This window comes from Vigna angularis, chromosome 5 (genome assembly GCF_016808095.1).
Source record: "Vigna angularis cultivar LongXiaoDou No.4 chromosome 5, ASM1680809v1, whole genome shotgun sequence".
Lineage (NCBI taxonomy): Eukaryota > Viridiplantae > Streptophyta > Magnoliopsida > Fabales > Fabaceae > Vigna > Vigna angularis.
In genome coordinates, this window is record NC_068974.1 from 12,026,662 (window position 1) to 12,048,331 (window position 21,670).

Here is a 21,670-nt window from a genome sequence, read left to right on the forward strand (position 1 = left end):
CATATATAGCGCGTTAAAAAACTTCTTTTTTACTAGTACAATAAATTAAGAATCAAGTAGTGCATATGAATATGTATCTATTAGAAATATGGATGAGATATGAATGGAGTGAATAATATATATATATAATTTTAGTATATGCACGTGGGTTTTTAAAATATTAATTTACCCTGTGGTTGTTTTTCAAAATGTATTAAACGAAAATATATAATATCTCATGAAAAAAATTCCAAGAATAGTAAAGAGAGATGCACAAATTTATTTATTTATTAAATTTCTGTACTTGAGATATCTATATATTATAATTATCTATGAAGAGAAAAATTCATTTCAGAAAAAGCTTTGAAATTTAACGTAAATATAAAATATTTGTTTATTTATCTGGTAATGACTAAAAACAATATAACTGTTAATAAAATTTTACACATTATATTCAAGTAACTCGTACATAAATTTACTTGTTCATTTAAAATGTTAAGAAGTCCACATTTTTAATTTTTGTTAATTTAATCTTTTAAATTTAAGATAACTTCAATTATGATCTCCTCCAGATTTTTTTTTAATTATCAATGATTTAAAATTTATAGTTTCGATCATCGAATATATTTTTTAAAAACTCGAGTCAGTCTTAAAAACATTTTAATCTTTTGAATTTTGTGTTTAAAGACTATATATAAATACACACATATATATATATATATATATATATATATATTACTTCATTTACTTTTACACATATATTTATTGTTTTGTAAATCAATATTTTCTTTTTCTTTATTTCAAAGTCATCTTATTTTAAATAAACTACACGACCTAAGGGAATAAAGAAAACGCACAAGCATTTTGGTTACATATATAAAATATACATACATTTTTCCACATTTGTTCTTTTCAAATTATGTTCTTATATATAAAAACACAATTATAGCAAAAAAATTAAAGAAATACGACAAAAATAAAAACTAACTATTTAATTAAATATATAAAGAACAACATTAATATATAACTAATTTCCATTAAAGTTACCAAATTTTATCCATCTAATCAACTAATCATACAAAATGATTCAGTGCTTTCCAAAAACTGATATTAAGTTTTAATTCAAAGACTAATACATGTCATGTTGCACAGTTTGCATGAAAATATGTCATTTTCTTGTATATAGATAGTAAAGTATTTTTCGTAACTCGTAATTAATTTTAGGAATTTCCGGCGATTTAAAAAATTTCGGATATGCGGGACTTAAGATTAAAACCGCACTTTTTATTTATTTTTTAAAATGCCTGGCGGTTTTGTAAGAAACCGCTCCTAAAATTTATATTTTATTTATTTTTAGAATAATATTTCGGCGGTTGATTAATCATACCGCCGGTAATCCCAATATATTTCCCAACCCAAAGTTTTCTTCCAAACCTAAACACAATCATTTTCTTCCAAACCCCTTCCCCTTCCCCACACCACAATCTTCAAACAAGGTTTTCGTGTTGGCCAGTTTGGCTTCGTGTTGGTCTTCCCCTGCTTGGGCGAGCCAGGTGTCGAGGCGTGGAGGACTTAACTTAGTCACTGGAGTTTTCTTTGGTAAACATAGAGTGGAGAACATTTTGTTTTTTTCAAGTTGTCAAAAAGCTGAATACCTTTTGTTGTTCACCTCTAAAAATGGGGATTCGTAACTTTCGTCCACCAAAATCGCGTGAAGAGTGTCTACTGCTCGAGTAGGTAGTATCACTAGCTAAACCCTAAGTAATGGGTTTCCTCTTTTTCCTTTCATACACTTTAGTAACTCTGTGCATTGGGGGATAAGTTTCTTATGTAAAACTGTCTTGTTTAAAAATTATTGATCAAGTTACTTAGCCACTGCTTTCAGAAAAATTCTCTCTATTTGCCACTTGATTTTCTTGGAAGGATACCCGGTCATCTGCTTGGTTTGAATTAGAGAAGTCAAGTTTTCATGTGGTAGAATTTCTTAATTTTTCGTTATGCAGGCACATTCGAACAAATTTGGAGCATTGGCTATAAAACTGACATGTTGATTGTTGATGGGAGTGTGTCATCTATAGTGTCGAATTGGATCTCCCTCTGGATGCTTCCTGTATCCATGAATTCCGAATACCTCCTAAAGCTCTTATAGGATTGCATTCGTATTGTCCTTCCATTTTTACGCTTTACATGCGGTGCTTGTTGACGTAAGTGTACATGCCAGTATACTAAAAGTTGCCTCTCATTCATTTGCATCAAAGCTACCCAGGTTTGTAAGTGTTCTTATTTTCGGTTTGAATCTGCTACAATTTTCTTTTAGCATTATCTGTTCAAAAGTTTATTTTTGAGCACTTGTGATTGCAAATTTATTTTTATGCATCTTGGATTATATAGAGTAACCTGTTCATTTGATCCATTACAGCAATTCTGCCAACACTGAAATCATTGCAGATAAAAGCAGCGAAGCCTCGAATAAAGTATGTTCTAAGACATTAGATGTCTCTTTTTTTATAATCACACTAAATTCTTTTTAATGCTATGTTTTCTCCTTTTCTATTTTTGGTTTTTTGAGACTGAGTATAAAGCTTGAGTAAAAGTGCACTCAGCCTTGGAAATTTATATACATGAATGATTACAAACCTAATAAATACAAAACAAAGTTGTTATTATTCAGTCCATAGGTATATTAGTGCAAAGTTAGACATCTGACGTAGATCTCAACTGTTATCTTTGAAAATTCAAACATACTGATTATGTCTTGGAAAATGAAAAAAGGAGTTAAATAAGGTCTATTTTCCTTATTTTGATGGTAAATGGTATCAAATCAATAAAGGTTAAGGTGTTAGCAATGAAAAAGTAAACAGATCTTTTAGCATCTGTTAAAGGCTCAGTAGCAAAGTTCCCTTTAAGTCCTACCTGCCTTGCCAATCTCTTACCAAACAACACTGCCAAGTCCTATCACAGACGTGGCTAGCAATAGTATAATCCTATTGCTTGGAAGACTTAATACAATCTACACAAGTCTTGCTGTTGCATTTGACTTTAATAGGTCCGTCTAAGTTCAGAAGATTACCTTAAACTGTTCCTTGCAAAAAACTTATGTACAATTACTTGTACATTTTGTAAAATCATGTCAGCAGGGTCCGTGCTCCACAATTGTTCTGATGGAGCCAGTTGCGTATTGTGATCAATAGTGACTTTGGTTCTGTACATATCATTAAAAAACAGATAAGCATAGGCATTAAAAAAAAGAATCAAATCACATTTCCATCCATCGAAGAATATTCTATTAAACACACTCAAGCATATTATTGTTCTTCTGCTTTAAACAAATTCTCTCACAAATTCCCTTGAGCTTGCCCATTTCAAAGGACAGTGAATCGGAATGTATTGTGTCAAAATGATGACCATAACAGACTAGAACAGGGTACACACCTTGGAAATGGTCCTTCCAATGAAATCAAGAAAGAAACACTTTTTTATTATTTTTGAATCTATTCATTAAGATCTTATCAACTGCAACCCATTTACAATTGAACTCTTTGGGCTAAATAATTTTATCCTTAGTGCACAGATTTCCTTAGCCTTTTTCCCTACTTCACAGATTTCTAGCTTTGTGTAGATACTGCATATTTCAAGTATCTCGTATAGTTACTGCTTAGAATAGGGCCTCGTACTGCAAACCTGCATTTAAATTTCCACTCTTACACCTACTGGCTACTGGTAGGAAAATATGAAACCTACAACACCTACATCATCTCATATTTTCATTGTTGATGATATTAAATCTTTTGACAGTTTATTTAAATTCTATTCTTGCAGAAACTGCTTTTCTAACTGCTAACCTAGATGATAAAGTTTCCATGTTCCATTGATAAAATAAGAAATTACTATACTTAGAACTTCTGATAGGGTATAAGGTAATAGATAATGTTAGGGGTTGGAAGGTATACGAGAGAAGAAGAAAATATGAGAGAAAAAGGCGGAGAGAGGTCGAGCCGAACGGTGGAAGACGGTGAGGGAGAAGAAGAAGGCAACCAAACGGTGGAAGGCGGGGAGAGGTCGAGCCGAACGGTTGGAGGCGGTGATGGCTCAAGCCGAACGGTGGAAAGAGGTGAAGAACTGGAGCCGATCCGATCGATGGAAAGAGATGAAGAATTGGAGCTGATCGATTGAAGAGTTATTATCTTAACTGTTGTAGCAGTTAGGATGAGTGGAAAATAATTACAGTGAATAAAGCTATATCATAGGGGAATATTTGGTATAAGATAATTATAGTATAAGATATTTATAGTAAATAAAGTCATATTTTAGGAAAATATTTAATATAAATAAAGCTAAATGCTATTATTAAAGTTAGGTTTTGATTATTGAGTTTGTTGACAGGCTTCTGCAGGTGAGAGAAGTTATGCTCCCATCTATCCTTGTTTTGTAAGGGAAGTTATGCTTCCAACTATCCTTTGTTTACAAAATTCTATTACCATTAATAAGAGAAATTCATTCTTTCATTATCTTTTCTTTCTACTGTAATTAGGTTTCTTACTGAGGAACCTAACAACTTCATTCAGCTTTTCTTCTCAGTATCATCAATATACTCAATACGATAAAAACGCAACCAGAGATTTGAGACGGCAACTTAACTAGTATATATATCAGTAACTTCGCATGAGAAGTCTGTACTTGTACTAAGAAAGTAAAAAATACCAGACATATAAACAATTTATCAAACAGTTCAACTTCATTGGAAAACTTTGCATTCACAGAAGTAAATACACATAATGGAATGCACCCACTATAGTCAGCCACCTCCCTGCTTTAACAACTCCCTAAATTCTTCATCAGTGCTTTTAAGCATCACTGACAAAGGTAAAGTGATTCCACTCTGCACAACCTCGGTGTGTCTGGGTTTTATCATGTTTTCCAAACTAAAAGCAAAGTACTGAGGAAACTCTTTCAGCTCCTCCACTTTCCTCCCCATTTCCCCAGCAAAATAGTCATACTTTGGCTGAAAATTATTCTCTATACTGAAAGTGAGCAGTGCTGGGCATCTCAACACCATACTCCTAATCTCATCCTTGGAAAGTCCCAAAGTCTCCAAAAATCTACGTACATATTATAGAAGAGAAACTTTAAAAATGTAGGTTCTCAATATTTATACATATTATAGGGTAGGATAGGATTATTTATCTCTAAATGATAAATTGAAAAGTCTCGTCATTTATGTTTGTTATATCAGTCCTGGATGCAATTGCAATTAATAATTGTTTTCTGATTATTAAAACAACTTTTAGTCAAGTTTTTTTACAGAGCATAGTAATATAGCGTTAAAAGTAATAATATACTGTTGCTGGTGTTTGTTGTGCAACCTGTAACATTTCTAATTATATTTAAATGAAGTGATAGAATTAATTGTTTTCCTTTTATTTTGAAGTAGACGCTCAACTTGGTTTCGAGCGTGTTAACTAGCTTCAACAATTAGTTGGGTTACGTTTGATTGAAGTATACAGAAATTAATAACAATCTACTTGGAAAAAAATAAGGTTACGTAATAAATTGATCTATGATGTTGCTTCGATGATACACAGAACTCCTTTATATAGCGTTGGTGTTCCATTACAAAGCAATGACCAGATTTTGAATCTGTACAAGCTGTAAGAAACTTCCCAATTTTACCTAAGAGTTCTTGTTTAGTTGAGCTAATGATCGTGGAAGAATTCCAGGAATGTTGTTATTGCAACTACATTGAACATTATAACAGGACTTTCGGATAAGCCATTTCAGACTAATATTATTGAAAGTCCAAGCTCAAATCTAGTTAATAATTTGTGTTTTTCCTTTGTGAAAGTTATTCTCAATAAATTACATTGGACTAAAATACAATTTTAAGACTATAATGAGCTATCTAAGACTAGTTTCATAGTTTGGAAACCGGATATCTTAAACAAAATAAATAATAAATCAAACCTTTTTATTGTTATCTTATCTTTTATTTATCTTATATTTAATTTAATTGAATTTTGTTTTATTTTATTGGTTTAATCATTCACTAAGTCCCTATTTTCGCATGGAATCTCAATTTCGTCCCTTTCTTTCTGAAAATCTTAATTGGGTCCCAATTTTATGAAAATTACAACAAATCGATCCTTTCCGTTAATTTGGCTGGACGGCGTTAAAAAAATTGATGAATGAATGCTAAGATGACGAACGAGCGCTCGTCCAGCAGCGAACGAGCGCTCGTCCAGCAGCGAACGAGCGCTCGTCCATCAGCGAACGAGCGCTCGTCCATCAGCGAACGAGCGCTCGTCCAGCAGCGAACGAACGCTCGTCCAGCAGCGAACGAGCGCTCGACCACCGAACGAACGGTCGTCCAGTGTGGAACGAACGGTTGTCCAGCAGTAAGAGGTCGACGAGCGTCCGTTCTCTGGTGGACAACCGTTCGTTCCACACTGGACGACCGTTCGTTCGGTGGACGACCGTTCGTTCGGTGGAAGAGCGCTCGTTCGCTGGTGGACGAGCGCTCGTTCGCTGGTGGACGAGCGCTCGTTCGCTGGTGGACGAGCGCTCGTTCGCTGGTGGACGAGCGCTCGTTCGCTGGTGGACGAGCGCTCGTTCGCTGAACGAGCGCTCGTTCGTCATCTCAGCATTCACTCATCAATTTTTTTAACGCCGTTTGACACTATTTAACGGAAATGATCGATTTGTTGCAATTTTCATAAAATTGGGACCCAATTAAGATTTTCAGAAAGAAAGGGACGAAATTGAGATTCCATGCGAAAATAGGAACTTAGTAAATGATTAAACCTATTTTATTTTATTTTCTTTTCTTTTCTTTTTATTTTATGTTATTTTGTTTTATTTTATTGTTTTATTTTCTCTTTATTAATTTTGATCCGTGTTACCAAATCCACGACCTCCGTCATCATTAGTTTCTCCTTTATATACCACTTCCTGCTCCTACCCAACCAAGCCTCCAAATGCCTCTCCACATTCTGATCACGGGCTTCCAAGCTGAAGGGTTCCACGAGCTACACGACGGAGACCATATTCACTTTCCTGAACTTTGACTGAAATAAAACCCAAGCGGGGAAACCAAAAAAGAAAAAAGAGAGGAGAGGGTCGTGAGAGGAGAAAAGAAGAAACAGGAGAAACGAAAAAGTCTGGAAACAAAGGAAGAGGAAAGCAAAAGAGCCTGAAAAAGAAGAAAAATTAGAAGAAGCTTCAACGGGTATGTCATGAACTTGCATGAAATCATTATATGTATATGTTATGGATTAGATTCATCTTAATAGTTGAAATGTGTTGTAATGGATGGATTTCTGCTAATGTTTATGATGTTGTTATTGACTGTGATATTACCTTTCCTCCCTCACTCATCAATTCACTTTATCTATCCCGGGCACTCCATCATTCATTTCATCATGCTTTCATTCATCGCTCTATTTCATTTATCATCAAACATAGCCATCAAATTCATTCTCAATTCCTTTCAACACCAACGGTGACCCTTCTCCATGATTCTGTATCCTCTACCAAGTGAGATACAACCTCACCTTCTTCTTTTAACCTCGATTTCATCTTTCCAACCTGCACAGAGAAGCCATATCCAGAGAACAAAAACATTAGTGGAGGAAACTAGACAATGCATACTCATTCAAAATCAGATTCAGCTCTTTGCATGTTCATGTTCGTTACTTAATCCAATCAGAAAAGAAAATACAAAACAGAATCTACTCCCATCATCTTCATCAAATTTTCCCATCAACCACACCATCCCCAATTTCTTTCACCTGCAAAACGCTAATCCAACCATCCAAATCACAGATCATCGGCACCTGAAACACATTCAGAAATCAAAACCACTGTTAGCAACCGTTACCGGTGCCTCCATTCAGGAGCTCCTCACCGTGAGCCATCACCGAACCAACCAAAAGCCGCGAGCTCCTCCATCGTGACTCTCCAACTCCGGCGAAGGAGCGATTTGCTCGCGTTTGACATTGAAGGCTAAGAAGGCCGCCGAGTTATGGTGGAGTGACCCTTCTTCTACGGCAAAGGTGCGGCGTTGTTTGCAAGGTAGCGGCTGTCGTTGGTTAGAGGATGAGCAAACCCTGCCTTCTTTGAAGGGAGTGGCATGAAAGGAAGGAAGAAGGAGGCAACTGCTCTCCCTTTTTGCTGGAGTAAAGAAACCCCTAGGGTTTGTAAGTTTCTGGAGAAGGAAGGAAAAAAGGGATTGGGCCAAACCCAAAGGGTTCTGCTTTTTTTGTTACTGAAGCGCGAAAACCCTAAGGAAGAAAGAGATTTGGGCTGTGGTGTGAATTCATCCTTTGGACTTGGATAACGCATCATTTTTGTTTCTTGAGTGTTTCACCCTTCCAACCTTTTTCCAATTTCTTAAAATGCCCATAATTAATGAGGTAGTTATTCAGTAATTTTATGATAAATTTTGTGCAACATTGAAATCTTACACCCCATTACCCATATTAGCAAACATGCATCCCTTACATCCCATTTCTCCTATGACGAAACATACACCCTATCTCTCATTTATTAAGAACCCTACACCCAAATTAAAAAAATAAATTTTGAGGGAGAGTGTTTAAGTGAATTTGAGAGGATTTGAAAATAATTTTTTTATTGTTTATTTAAGTAAATTTAGAGGTAAGTGAAAGTGAATTTGGAAGTAAAATTTTTTAATCCGTCATATCAATTAAATTCTACACTAACTCTCACAAATGTTTCTTCCAAATTCACTTTCATTTACCTTCAAATTCACTCAAATAAATAACAAAATAATTTATCTTCAAATCTTTTCATATTCACTCAATTACTCTCCCCAAATCTATTCAAGTGAATATAGAGTAAGTGTTTTCTTGTCTACTTCATATTAGTGATAGTGAGTGCGGTTTTGATAGTTGAGAGAGATTTGAGAGGGTTTATTGAAGCAGTTTAAAGTGTTCCAGCAGCTTGGAGGTGGTGCATCGAGAGAGGAAGGCTTGATGTTTGGAGGTGGTGCTTTAAGGGAGATAGGGTTGGCGTGCTTCCAGGTAGCTGGTAGTACTGTTGGTGGTTGGCATTGCTAATCTTTGAAGAATCTGTTTCAAGTATGTATCGGATGTCGATACCTATATTGTGATTTTTGGATGTTCACATCCAGTATTCATGTTTGATTTCTTTTAAAATCTTTCACTACATTAGCTTAATTTATAATTTCTTTTTTTAATTTTGTATGAATTTTTATTAATTTATAAATTTTTAATATAATTTATAATGTTAAAAAATAAATTTTATGATTTTATTAAATTTATAAACAAAATTTATGAAAAAAGTTTTGTAATTTTTGTATGAATTTTTATTAATTTATAAATTTTTAATATAATTTATAATTTAAAAAAATAATTTCTATGATTTTATTAAATTTAATAAACAAAATTTATGAAAAAAGAAAAATACAAGTTGAAGATGTATCGGATATGAAAATCCATGTCGAATCTGGTTATCCGATGTACTATCAGATGTTTATCGCATTTGGAAATGCGATGGTATATTTTAAAATTTATCTTTCGTACATCCAGATCACATGTTTGAATGTGTAAAGTTTTTCTCATAATAAATTATTTAATGTTTTATTACATATGATTTTTACTGTTTCGTATATCAATTTCTCTTTTATTAGTTTAAAATGTTTGATTATATTATTTACAAATGTTTGATAAGATAATTTTAAAAGTTCTTATATTATTTTAAAAGGTTTAATTATATTATTTATAATTTAAAAGTTTGTTTTTTTAAAATCTTTTATTATATTATTTTAAAATTTAAAAGTTTGTTTATTTTGAATCTAAAACTTTATTAGATTAATTTAAAGTGTTTATTTATATTATTTATAATTGTTTAAATAGATAATTTATATGAATTTATTAAAAATATAAATTTATTTAAAATTCATATAATTTTTTTAAAAAATTATTATGTAGTTTTAAGTATTTTTATGTTTTTTGTGTTATAACTTTTAATTTTATTAGATTTTTTTTATTTTTTATTTTAATTAAAAATGTTTAATTTATACTAATAATTTTTAATTTTGTTAAAATTTTGTTATAAAATAAATTTTATGAGTTTTTTAATTTATTTAGACTATTTATAATTGTTTAATGTATTGTATTAGTTTATGATTTTATCATTTAATTATAAATGTTGAATATATTGTATTACTTTTTTATTTGGCTTAATATACCTGATGGTCCCTATTTTCGTCAGGTGTGTTCAATTTGGTCCTAGTTTTTTTTTTCTGTTCAATGTTGTTCTAAAAAATATAATTTTTGTTCAATTTAGTCATTTTTGTAAACAATGTTTAAATCGTTAACGAAAGATAGTCTAGGTGTGCACAAGACTAATGAGATGACATTTAACTACTGTCATGTCAAAAGTAGAGTTTTCGTGGCAGTCCCTTTACCACCCCAAAATTAGGGTTTTGCATTTGGGAAAAAGCTGCATGCGGTTTTGCATCAATGGAGCTCATGGTAGCATGAAGAAGACAAACCTAATTGTGTAAGAAAGCACTCATGGTGGCCAGTGGAAGCAAGTAATGACGTGATTCTAGGTTTTTTTGATTTAGGATTTTTCTGGATTTCGTTGTGCTTCTCTGTAGGTTGGAGAAGATGATGACCCTTGAGATTAGGGTGGCTTGCGACATTATTGACGATGAAGACTTAGCGGTTTGGGTGGTGCGATTCAGCTTTCTCTGTTTCTGGGTGCTTGTGTTTGATTTATAGGTACAAGATGCTCGCAATGGCGGCTTAAGAAATTCCTGTGATGGCGGAGGCGCAGAGGTGATCTGGGTAGCATGACGGCCTGAGGAGAGTTTCGTGATTTGGGGGAGATCGCGACTTTGATGATGGTGGCCAGGGGGTTGTGCATGATGATTGTCGTGGTTCTCTGCAGGTGCGGCTTCACGGTGGCATGGTGACTTTGGATGATCTCTGCGACGACACTGGCGGTAGCGTTAGGGTTCAGTGGCGGCTAGGGTTAGGTGACTAGAGCGAAAGTAGGGTTTCGGTTTCTGTTTGGGCTGAAGATTGAAGAAGATGGTGACGTAATGCCATCTCATTTGGGGTTTGCACAGTTGGAGCAATGATCGTTAACGATTTAAATGCTGTTTGTAAAAAGCACTAAATTGAACAAAAAATACATTCTTTAGGACAACATTAAATAGAAAAAAAAAACTGGGATCAAATTGAACACACCTGACGAAAATAGGGACCATCAGGAGTATTAAGCCTTTTTATTTTGTTTATTTATGATGAAAAAAATGTGTGTTTTTCAAATTTCTTAGATTGTTATTTAAATAATGTTATTTGTTTTTTGATCATTATAAATGATATTAGATATTGAGGGATGAAATTTATGTTATAGGTGATTATATAGTCTAAATGGACGAATATCGTTATGGGATGAATTCTAAATAAAATCTACCATCCTATCAGAATTTTCGTCCTTTATAAATGAGGTTGTTGAGGGAGATTTGACGAATCATTATTTCACAACAAATGAAATTTTTTCTTCTCGTGAAAACTTAATTGAATGGGTAAGAGGAATTGCATATGATATAAGATTTATTATGGTGACTATAACATCCGATAATACTACTGGTCAACTTAGGAGGAAGACGTTTGTGTTGCTAGGATGTGAAAGAGGTGGAAAATATAGAAAATACAAATCCGATGTCCAACCTAGTACATATGACATTCAGAAATGTGAGTGTTCTTTCTAGTTAGGGGACAAGCCATTTAGTAATGACGATGGGTGGATATTGCATGTGATATGTGGATACCACAATCACGATTTATCAGAAACTTTAGTGGGACATCCTTATGCTGGTAGGTTAAATCCTACTGAGCAAGTAGTACTTGTTGATATGACTATAACCCAAGTAACACCTGCAAATATTTTGTTGACTCTCAAACAAAATAATAATCATAATGTAACTACAATAAAACAAGTTTACATAACAAGGTATACAAATAAACACCCATTAAGAGGGTCGAGAACTAAGCTGCAGTAGTTGATGATTATGTTGGATCGCGACAAGTACATACATTAGAGTAGATGTGTAGAGGATTCTGAGGTTGTCAGTGACCACTTTTGGGCACATCTTGATGCAGTCAAGTTATTGAATGCATTTAATGTTGTTTTTTTAATGGATTCAACTTATAGAACAAATAAATATTGGTTGCCATTACTAGAGATTGTTGGTATGACATTTGCTAGGTTGACCTACTCAGCTGCATTTTCATTCTTATGAAGTGAGCGACAAAATAATTTCACTTGGGTTCTTGAAAGACTTAGAGGTTTGTTTTTGACATCTGAGGGGGTCCACAAGTCATTGTTAGTGATAAAGACTTATCTTTGATGAATTTCATTAGCAATGTGTTTCTCTAGTCATATCAATTGTTATGTCGCTTCCATATTATAAAAAATGTCAAAGCAAAGTGCAAAATGTTAGTTGATTGTGTGAAAGCATGAGATGTGATAATGGAAGCATGAGAGAACGTCATGGATTGTGAAAATCAGTCTATGTTTGGCGACTGTGTGAATCACCTTGAATACACATGCTGTTCATGGCCTTTATTATTTAAATATGTCAATAATACTTGGATTATTCCATACAATACTTATTTTGTAAAGCATGAACAAACAATGTAATGTATTTTTAGGGAATATTACAACGAACATGTATGTTTTAATATTATATTAGTCTATTTAATATTTAAATATTTGATAATATTCCGCTTATTTATTTTTGTCATGGTTGAGTCTGCTCATTGAAACTTAAAGAAAATATTAGGAAATGGTATGAGAGATTTTTGTTCTTGTTGGGATGCCATTCATAACGTCATTATCTTGCAACATAATAAGATTAAAGCGTCCTTTGAAAAAAGTTTAAATCTTTAAAGTGAAGCTTATAAAGTAATAAGATAGAGAAGACTTGTTGGACGAATATTCACTTATGCTGTTGTAATTATTCGACGATTAGTCCCATAACGTAAGTGGATACTCGTCCAACAAGTTTTCTGTATCTTATTCCTTTATAAGCTTCACTTTAAAGATTTAAACTTTTTTCGCAGACATTGTGAATGACATTCTAGCAAGAACAAAGATCTCCTATACTATTTCTCAATACTTTCTTTAAGCTCCAATGAGTAGACTGAACCTGACAAAAATAAATAATCAATATTATCAAATATTTAAATATTAAATAAACTAATATAACATTAAAACACATGTTCGTTGTTGTATTCCCTAAATGCATTACGTTGTTTGTCCATACTTTTACAAAGTAAGTATTGTATGAAATAGTCCAAGTGTTATTAACATATTTAAAGAACAAAGGCCATGAACGACAGGTGTACTCAAGGTGATTCACACAGTCACTAAACATAGACTAATATTCACAATCCATGATGTTCTCCCATGCTTACCACATCACATGCTTCCACACAATCAACTAACATTTTGAACTTCGCTTTGACATTTTTTATAATATGACAACAACATAACAACTGATATGACTGAGGAAACACATTGCCAATGGGATTCATCAAAGATAAGTCTCTATCGCTGACAATGACTTATAGACCACCCTCATATGTCAGAAATAAACCTGTAAGCCTTTCAAGAGCCCTAGTGAACTTGTTTTGTCGCTCACTTGATAAGAATGCAAATACAGCTGAGTAGGACAACCCAATAGATGTCATATCAACAATCTTTAACAACGACAACTGATATTTATTTGTTTTATAAGTTGAATCCATTAACAAAACAACATTCAATAACTTGATTGCACTAGGATGTGTCCAAAAGAGGTCATTGACAACCTCTGAATCCTTCGTACATCTACTCTAATGTATGTACTTATCGCGATCCAACATCATCATCAACTTGTTGCAGCTCAGTTCTCGATCCTCCCAATGAGCGTTTATATGTATATCTTGCTATGTAAACTTGTTTTATTGCAGTTACATTATGATAATTATTTGCAGGTGTTACTTGGGTTTTAGTCATATTAAAAATACCGTTTGTTCAGTAGGAATTAACTTACCAGCATAAGGATGCCCCACTAAAGTTTCTGCTAAACCGTGATTGTAGTATCCACATATCACTTGCAATATCCACCTATTGCTATTACCAGATGGCTTGCTCCTTAATTGGAAAAGACACTCACATTTTCGGGTGCTATATGTCTAGGTTGGACATCAGGTTTGTATTTTCCACCTCTTTTACATCCTAGCAATCTTCCTCCCCGGTAGCTTTATCGGATTTTAGAGTCAGCACAACAAATCCTAGATCATATGAAATTTTTTCATTTGTTGTGAAATGATTTGTCAGATCTTCCTCAGCAACATCACTTAAAAAGGACGAAAATTCTGATAACATGATAGAATTTATTACAGAGTCCATCCCATAACGATATTAGTCAATTTAGACTATAATCACATGTAACATATTTCTTCTCAATATTTAATATCATTTATAATAATAAAAAACAAATAATATTATTTAAATAACAATCTTAAATATTTGAAAAACAAACATGTTTTTTTATCAAAAAGTAATACAATATATAGAACATTTATAATTTATAATTAAATTATAAAATCATAAACTAATACAATACATTAAACAATTATAAATAATCTAATAAACTTAAAAATAAACACCAAAATAATAATACATAAAATACCTAAAAAATAAATCAAAATTTTCATATTATTTTTCCATACCAATTTTCTTTAAATAAATGAAAATACTAATACAATTTATTTTATAACAAAATAAAAAATTAATAGAATAAGATTAAATATTTTTAATTAAATTGTAAAATAAAAAAAATAATCTAATAAACTTAAAGATTAAAACGCATAAAACATAATAATACTTAAACCTACAAAATAATTTGTAAAATTTTTTTATATGAATTTTAAATAAATTTATATTTTCAATAAATTAAAAATATTCATACAAATGATTGTATGTAAATTATCTATTTAAACAATTATAAATAATATAAATAAACATTTTAAATTAATCTAATAAATTTTTACGTTCAAAATAAATAAACTTTAAAATTTTAAAATTATATAATAAAAGATTTTGAAAAAACAAACTTTTATATTACAAATAATATAATTAAACCATTTAAAATAATATATCAAATTTTAAAATTATCTTATTAAATATTTAGAAATAATATAATTAAACATATAATTACTGGATAACTACCTCTTAAGGATATTTTAGGAAATTGAGACGGAGGTTGAAGAGGTTGGAGGTGAATGATGAAACACCACCCATTCCTTTGTCAGAATACATCATCTTCTTCCCCCAAATTTCCAATACAAATGCCAATAGAGGCTCCCCATCTCCATGCAAGCTTTTTCGTGCACCTCTTCGTCGCGGCGACACCTCTGACTGGGAACTGCGTCAGAGCCGCGACGGCAATCGGAAGCATCGCCGCAAGTAGCATTGAACTGAGGACCACCCTCCCAACGGATTCCATTACGGCCATCATCGCCGTGCTGCTGCAGCGGCAATTGGAAGCATCGTTGCACCTCCGACCAGAGACTTCGTTCACGCCAAACATCAAACACTAACAGTGGAGCCATCACCATCCCTGCTGGGGCTTCTCCGTACACCATTACCACCGTGGCACTGATCCGAAGGCATAACTGATTGGAAGCACCACCAGCATCACTTCTTCCTTTCATTGCCATTGAATACTTTTCCTCCTTCCCAGATGTTTTCACATCTTTATTTCTTGGCTTTTGCACGAAACTAGGCATATTTGTCGGTTTTTGCACCAAAGTAGGCAAATATGCCTTCAATATTACTAAAATGGGCAAATTTTGATCCAAAGTGAAGTTGTGGGGGCCAAAACGACTTCAAATGAAGAAGTCGTGCCCCCTGCACGATTTCATACTGTTCATGTTAACAGTGTTGAAGTCGTGCACCCTAAAAACGACTTCTGGGTCCTGTAATCGATTACAATGTACTGGTAATCGATTACAGAGTGGTGAAATCGTGACCTCCTTACACGACTTCAAATGAGTAGGCAGAAAACGTACTGGTAATCGATTACGACACTTCTGTAATCGATTACCAGTGTGTTTGTGGTCCAAGAACCACTCTGGTAAGCGATTACAATGTACTTGTAATCGATTACCAGTGTGTTTTTGGTTGGTTTTAGAAAATGATTTTGCATTTTACATGTTATGTATTGGTTGTGTTATACGAGAAGAGAAAATAAATATCTGCAATAAGAAATATTAATAGTAATATATCAATAATGGATTTGATTATAATTGGGTAAGATTAAGAAAAAACTAATGACGAAAGAGACAATTTCCCCTATGATGACCTTCGTTGCGGCAGTAAGAGCATTTTTTTGGCTTATCTGGATTGGATTGATCCATTTCATTATGAAGCCTATTTGTAGATGGTCTTCCAGATGCCTTGCGTTGCATTTTAGGATCTGGTATGAAGTTTGGACCTGTATACGCAGACCAATAATCTTGATTTTGGATTGGGTGAAATTGCACTTCGTATGCCTTGAAAATGTTGTTAAGACCAACACACGCAGAGTCCCACACTCCAACAACAATCACAAAGGCGAGGCCAACGACAACGACCACCGTGTGAGACTGGAGGACATAGATAGACTGTTTGCCTTCTTTATTTATAAATATGTAATTTGTTTTTCATGTGGTTTAAATTAATGAATAACATTTATATCATCATAAACTGTTATCCACTGATGTTATTATTGCATTCAACTTTATATAGAAATCAATTTTAATAGATAATGCATTCAAACAATTCTAAAGCAAACAATAATCCCTCCATATTTGGTGTAATCCATTACCCTCGAGGCAAGTAATCGATTACAGTCTTTCCGTAATCGATTACCAGATAACCACTGTAAGGACTTACAGAATAATTTGTACTGTGCATGACCAGACTTACTGGTAATCGATTACAGCGTTTTGGTAATTGATTACCAGAAACTTACTGTAAGGGCTATACAGGAGTTGTTCTAATACATAACCAAATAGGCTGGTAATCGATTACAGGGTTTTTGTAATCGATTACCAGTGGGCTATGGTAATCGATTACAGAAAACCCGTAATCGATTACCAGCCCAACCGTAGTCTATAAATTCAATTTTTTCTCTCTCCTCACGAACCCATACCACTCCCACACCAGCAGCAGCGACTCCCACCGTCTTCCATCCTCTCCAAAGTCCAAAATCATCTTCTCTTCCACCATTTTCACTTCAAAACACCATATTTTCACTCCCCTTTCAATTTTGTTCAATTTGTACCGATTGGATTTTGAAATGGCGGACTCTTCAAAAAGGCAAAGAGTAAGGGGGTCATCTTCTACAGGTGGGGGACGTCGCCGCCGTCAACCTTCACCGACAGAAAACTCACCGTCACCCTCATCACCACCGTCACCCACTGCTGAACACCAAAATCTTCAATTTTCAACTTCTGCACTAGCCCAAAGGTATTTCTTCCTATTTAAAGACCGTCAAATCATTGAGCCAAAATATCTAGATGACGATTATTTTGAGAGCCATGGGTTTGAATTTTTTGGCATGCTCAAAAATTTGGGATTGGATGAATTTTGCTGCGATTTTGCTCCATATCATCTTGATTTGGTACGTGTGTTTTATAGTAACCTCAAATTTTCTGAAAATGGAACAATGAAAACTGAGGTGAATAATATCCAAATTATTATCAAACCCAGCATTTTTGCTTCTATAGCCGATCTTCCCTCTGTTGGGTTGCCCTTTGAGGGGAAATTATTTGAGGATTGGGCCAATGAATACGATATAGACGTAGCCAGACAATTAATTTGTTTGACACACAATCCCCCTACCAGTAGAATTCTAGCCGGGAATATGACAGTTGAGGCTAGAGTATTACATTATACTATATGTCGTGTTTTGTTTCCACGTGTTTCTAACTTTGCACAGGCAACCGAGGAAGATCTTCTAATAATGTGGATTATAATGACGGCAAAACAGATAAACTGGACCCATCTCATCCGACATAGGATGAAGAAGGCTTTGAGGCCAGGTGCTCCTTTACCATATCCAACTTTGGTCACCCGCATCCTAGAACATTTTGAAGTTCCATTGGAGGATGAAATATCTGTCCCATCTACTAGGCATTGGACAATATCAGGAGGAGTCATACAATCATTTGGATTGACCCAAAATGCTGACAACAGATGGGTGCACAGAAATTCTCCTCCTCCACTTCAACCTCAAAATCAACCACCTCCTCAACTACAACTACCACCAGTTCAACGAACTAGTAGATTTGATGAGGTCATGACAGGGATAAACGATCTCCGAACATTTGTTGGGGACAGCTTCAATAGCATGAATGCAAGATTTGAACAATTGGAGCTGAACATGGGTGACCGCTTCGATACTATTGATGCTCGAGTTGAGCATGTGGAGCACGACATTGAGTATCTGCGTCGTCATTTTGTTCCACATGGTGGATCATCTTCCTAGATGCCTTTCAATTTGTACTGTCCTTTTCTTTTAATTTTAGCTTGTTCCATATGTAATGCACTTTTAATTCAATAAAATACTACAAATTTCATTTCTCATTTCATCTTATGATTTTCTCTTATTTCTATTACATAAAATCATATACTCTTCCTATACAAAACAATACATCACAATGTAATCAAGAACAATGTGTGCTTACACAAATTCATATCAATACACTTAATAAACTTCAAACTATGCACCACAATTACAATACAAAATTTCAAAAACCAACCAAAAACACACTGGTAATCGATTACAACAACCTTGTAATCGCTTACCAAAATGAATCTTGCACCAAATACAACCTGGTAATCGATTACAGAAGTGTTGTAATCGATTACCAGTGCGTTTTTGGCATACTAATTTGAAGTCGTGCAGGGTGGTCACGATTTCAACACTCTGTAATCGATTACCATTACGTTGTAATCGATTACCGTCATCAGAAGTCGTTCTTGGGGTGCACGACTTCTTCACTCCCCACGACTTCCCCCATTTTCGTAATATGGTTTGAATTTGCCCATTTTGGTAATATAAGAGGCAAATATGCCTAGTTTGGTGCAAAAGCCCATATTTCCTCGGTTGCCTGTGCAAAGTTAGAAACACGTGGAAACAAAACACGACATATAGTATAATGTAATACTCTAGCCTCAACTGTCATATTCCCGGCTAGAATTCTACTGGTAGGGGGATTGTGTGTCAAACAAATTAATTGTCTGGCTACGTCTATATTGTATTCATTGGCCCAATCCTCAAATAATTTCCCCTCAAAGGGCAACCCAACAGAGGGAAGATCGGCTATAGAAGCAAAAATGCTGGGTTTGATAATAATTTGGATATTATTCACCTCAGTTTTCATTGTTCCATTTTCAGAAAATTTGAGGTTACTATAAAACACACGTACCAAATCAAGATAATATGGAGCAAAATCGCAGCAAAATTCATCCAATCCCAACTTTTTGAGCATGCCAAAAAATTCAAACCCATGGCTCTCAAAATAATCGTCATCTAGATATTTTGGCTCAATGATTTGACGGTCTTTAAATAGGGAGAAATACCTTTGGGCTAGTGCAGAAGTTGAAAATTGAAGATTTTGGTGTTCAGCAGTGGGTGACGGTGGTGGTGAGGGTGACAGTGAGTTTTCTGCCGGTGAAGGTTGACGGCGGCGACATCCTCCACCTGTAGAAGATGACCCCCTTACTCTTTGCCTTTTTGAAGAGTCCGCCATTTCAAAATCCAATCGGTGCAAATTGAACAAAATTGAAAGGGGAGTGAAAATATGGTGTTTTGAAGTGAAAATGGTGGAAGAGAAGATGATTTTGGACCTTGGAGAGGATGGAAGACGCTGGGAGCCGCTGCTGCTGGAGTGGGAGTGGTATGGGTTCGTGAGGAGAGAGAAAAAATTGAATTTATAGACTAGGGTTGGGCTGGTAATCGATTACGGGTTTTCTGTAATCGATTACCATAGCCCACTGGTAATCGATTACAAAAACCCTGTAATCGATTACCAGCCTATTTGGTTATGTATTAGAACAACTCCTGTATAGCCCTTACAGTAAGTTTCTGGTAATCAATTACCAAAACGCTGTAATCGATTACCAGTAAGTCTGGTCATGCACAGTACAAATTATTCTGTAAGTCCTTACAGTGGTTATCTGGTAATCGATTACGGAAAGACTGTAATCGGTTACCAGCCTCGAGGGTAATGGATTACACCAAATATGGAGGGATTATTGTTTGCTTTAGAATTGTTTGAATGCATTATCTATTAAAATTGATTTCTATATAAAGTTGAATGCAATAATAACATCAGAGGATACCAGTTTATGATGATATAAATGTTATTCATTAATTAAAACCACATGAAAAACAAATTACATATTTATAAATAAAGAAGGCAAGCAGTCTATCTATGTCCTCCAGTCCCACACGGTGGTCGTTGTCGTTGGCCTCGCCTTTGTGATTGTTGTTGGAGTGTGGGACTCTGCGTGTGTTGGTCTTAACATTTTCAAGGCATACGAAGTGCAATTTCACCCAATCCAAAATCAAGATTATTGGTCTGCGTATACAGGTCCAAACTTCATACCAGATCCTAAAATGCGACGCAAGGCATCTGGAAGACCATCTACAAATAGGCTTCATAATGAAATGGATCAATCCAATCCAGATAAGCCAAAAAAATGCTCTTACTGCCGCAACGAAGGTCATCATACCCAATTGTAATCAAATCCATTATTGATATATTACTATTAATATTTCTTATTGCAGATATTTATTTTCTCTTCTTGTATAACACAACCAATACATAACATATGTAAAATGCAAAATCATTTTCTAAAACCAACCAAAAACACACTGGTAATCGATTAGAAGTACATTGTAATCGCTTACCAGAGTGGTTCTTGGACCACAAACACACTGGTAATAATCGATTACCAGTACGTTTTCTGCCTACTCATTTGAAGTCGTGCAGGGGGGTCATGATTTCACCACTCTGTAATCGATTACCAGTACATTGTAATCGATTACAGGACCCAGAAGTCGTTTTTGGGGTGCACGACTTCAACACTGTTAACATGAACAGTGTGAAGTCGTGCAGGGGGGGCACGACTTCATTTGAAGTCGTTTTGGCCCCCCACGACTTCACTTTGGGTCAAAATTTGCCCATTTTGGTAATATTGAAGGCATATTTGCCTACTTTGGTGCAAAAACCTTATTTCTTGTTTAAATGTTCTCTAATTATGATCCTTACATAGTGTTTCACAATTAAACTCAATAATGGAGGAATTGACGTATATCCACTACAGCAGAGATGATTTCTAGAGTGGAATTATCATTTGAAATAGAAGGAGTAGAAGTGTACCTTAATTCGCTTTGCTGTTATTGCTCTCTGTGCTATCTGCTGCTGGTCCTTCCTCCACCACCGAGTTTGGTTGGTCTCCGGAAAAATATATATTTCTATCTTTGAGAAATATATAGCCGATGGTTTAAAATAGAGCTGATTGAGGCAGTACATGCACTTTATATATACGTTTAGACTGAACTGTGATCTTCTTAAAGTGAGTTAAGGTGAGA

The 21,670-nt window shown here is 34.4% G+C and overlaps 1 protein-coding gene across 6 annotated transcripts in view; it reads left to right on the plus strand.

Annotated features, from left to right (window-relative positions):
* The first annotated feature begins 1,432 nt into the window (after positions 1 to 1,432).
* Positions 1,433 to 21,670, plus strand: part of LOC108340277 (uncharacterized) — a 28,275-nt gene continuing 8,037 nt past the window's right edge. For 2 of the 6 annotated variants that reach the window (XM_017577532.2, XM_052877426.1), the window contains exon 1: positions 7,037 to 7,201. The gene's annotated coding sequence lies outside the window, so the exon portion shown is untranslated. Of the gene's footprint in view, positions 1,717 to 1,982; positions 2,250 to 2,398; positions 2,454 to 7,036; positions 7,202 to 21,362; positions 21,665 to 21,670 lie in introns of those variants that run through there. The other 4 variants (XM_052877425.1, XM_052877424.1, XM_052877423.1 and 1 more) reach the window with 4 other exon arrangements.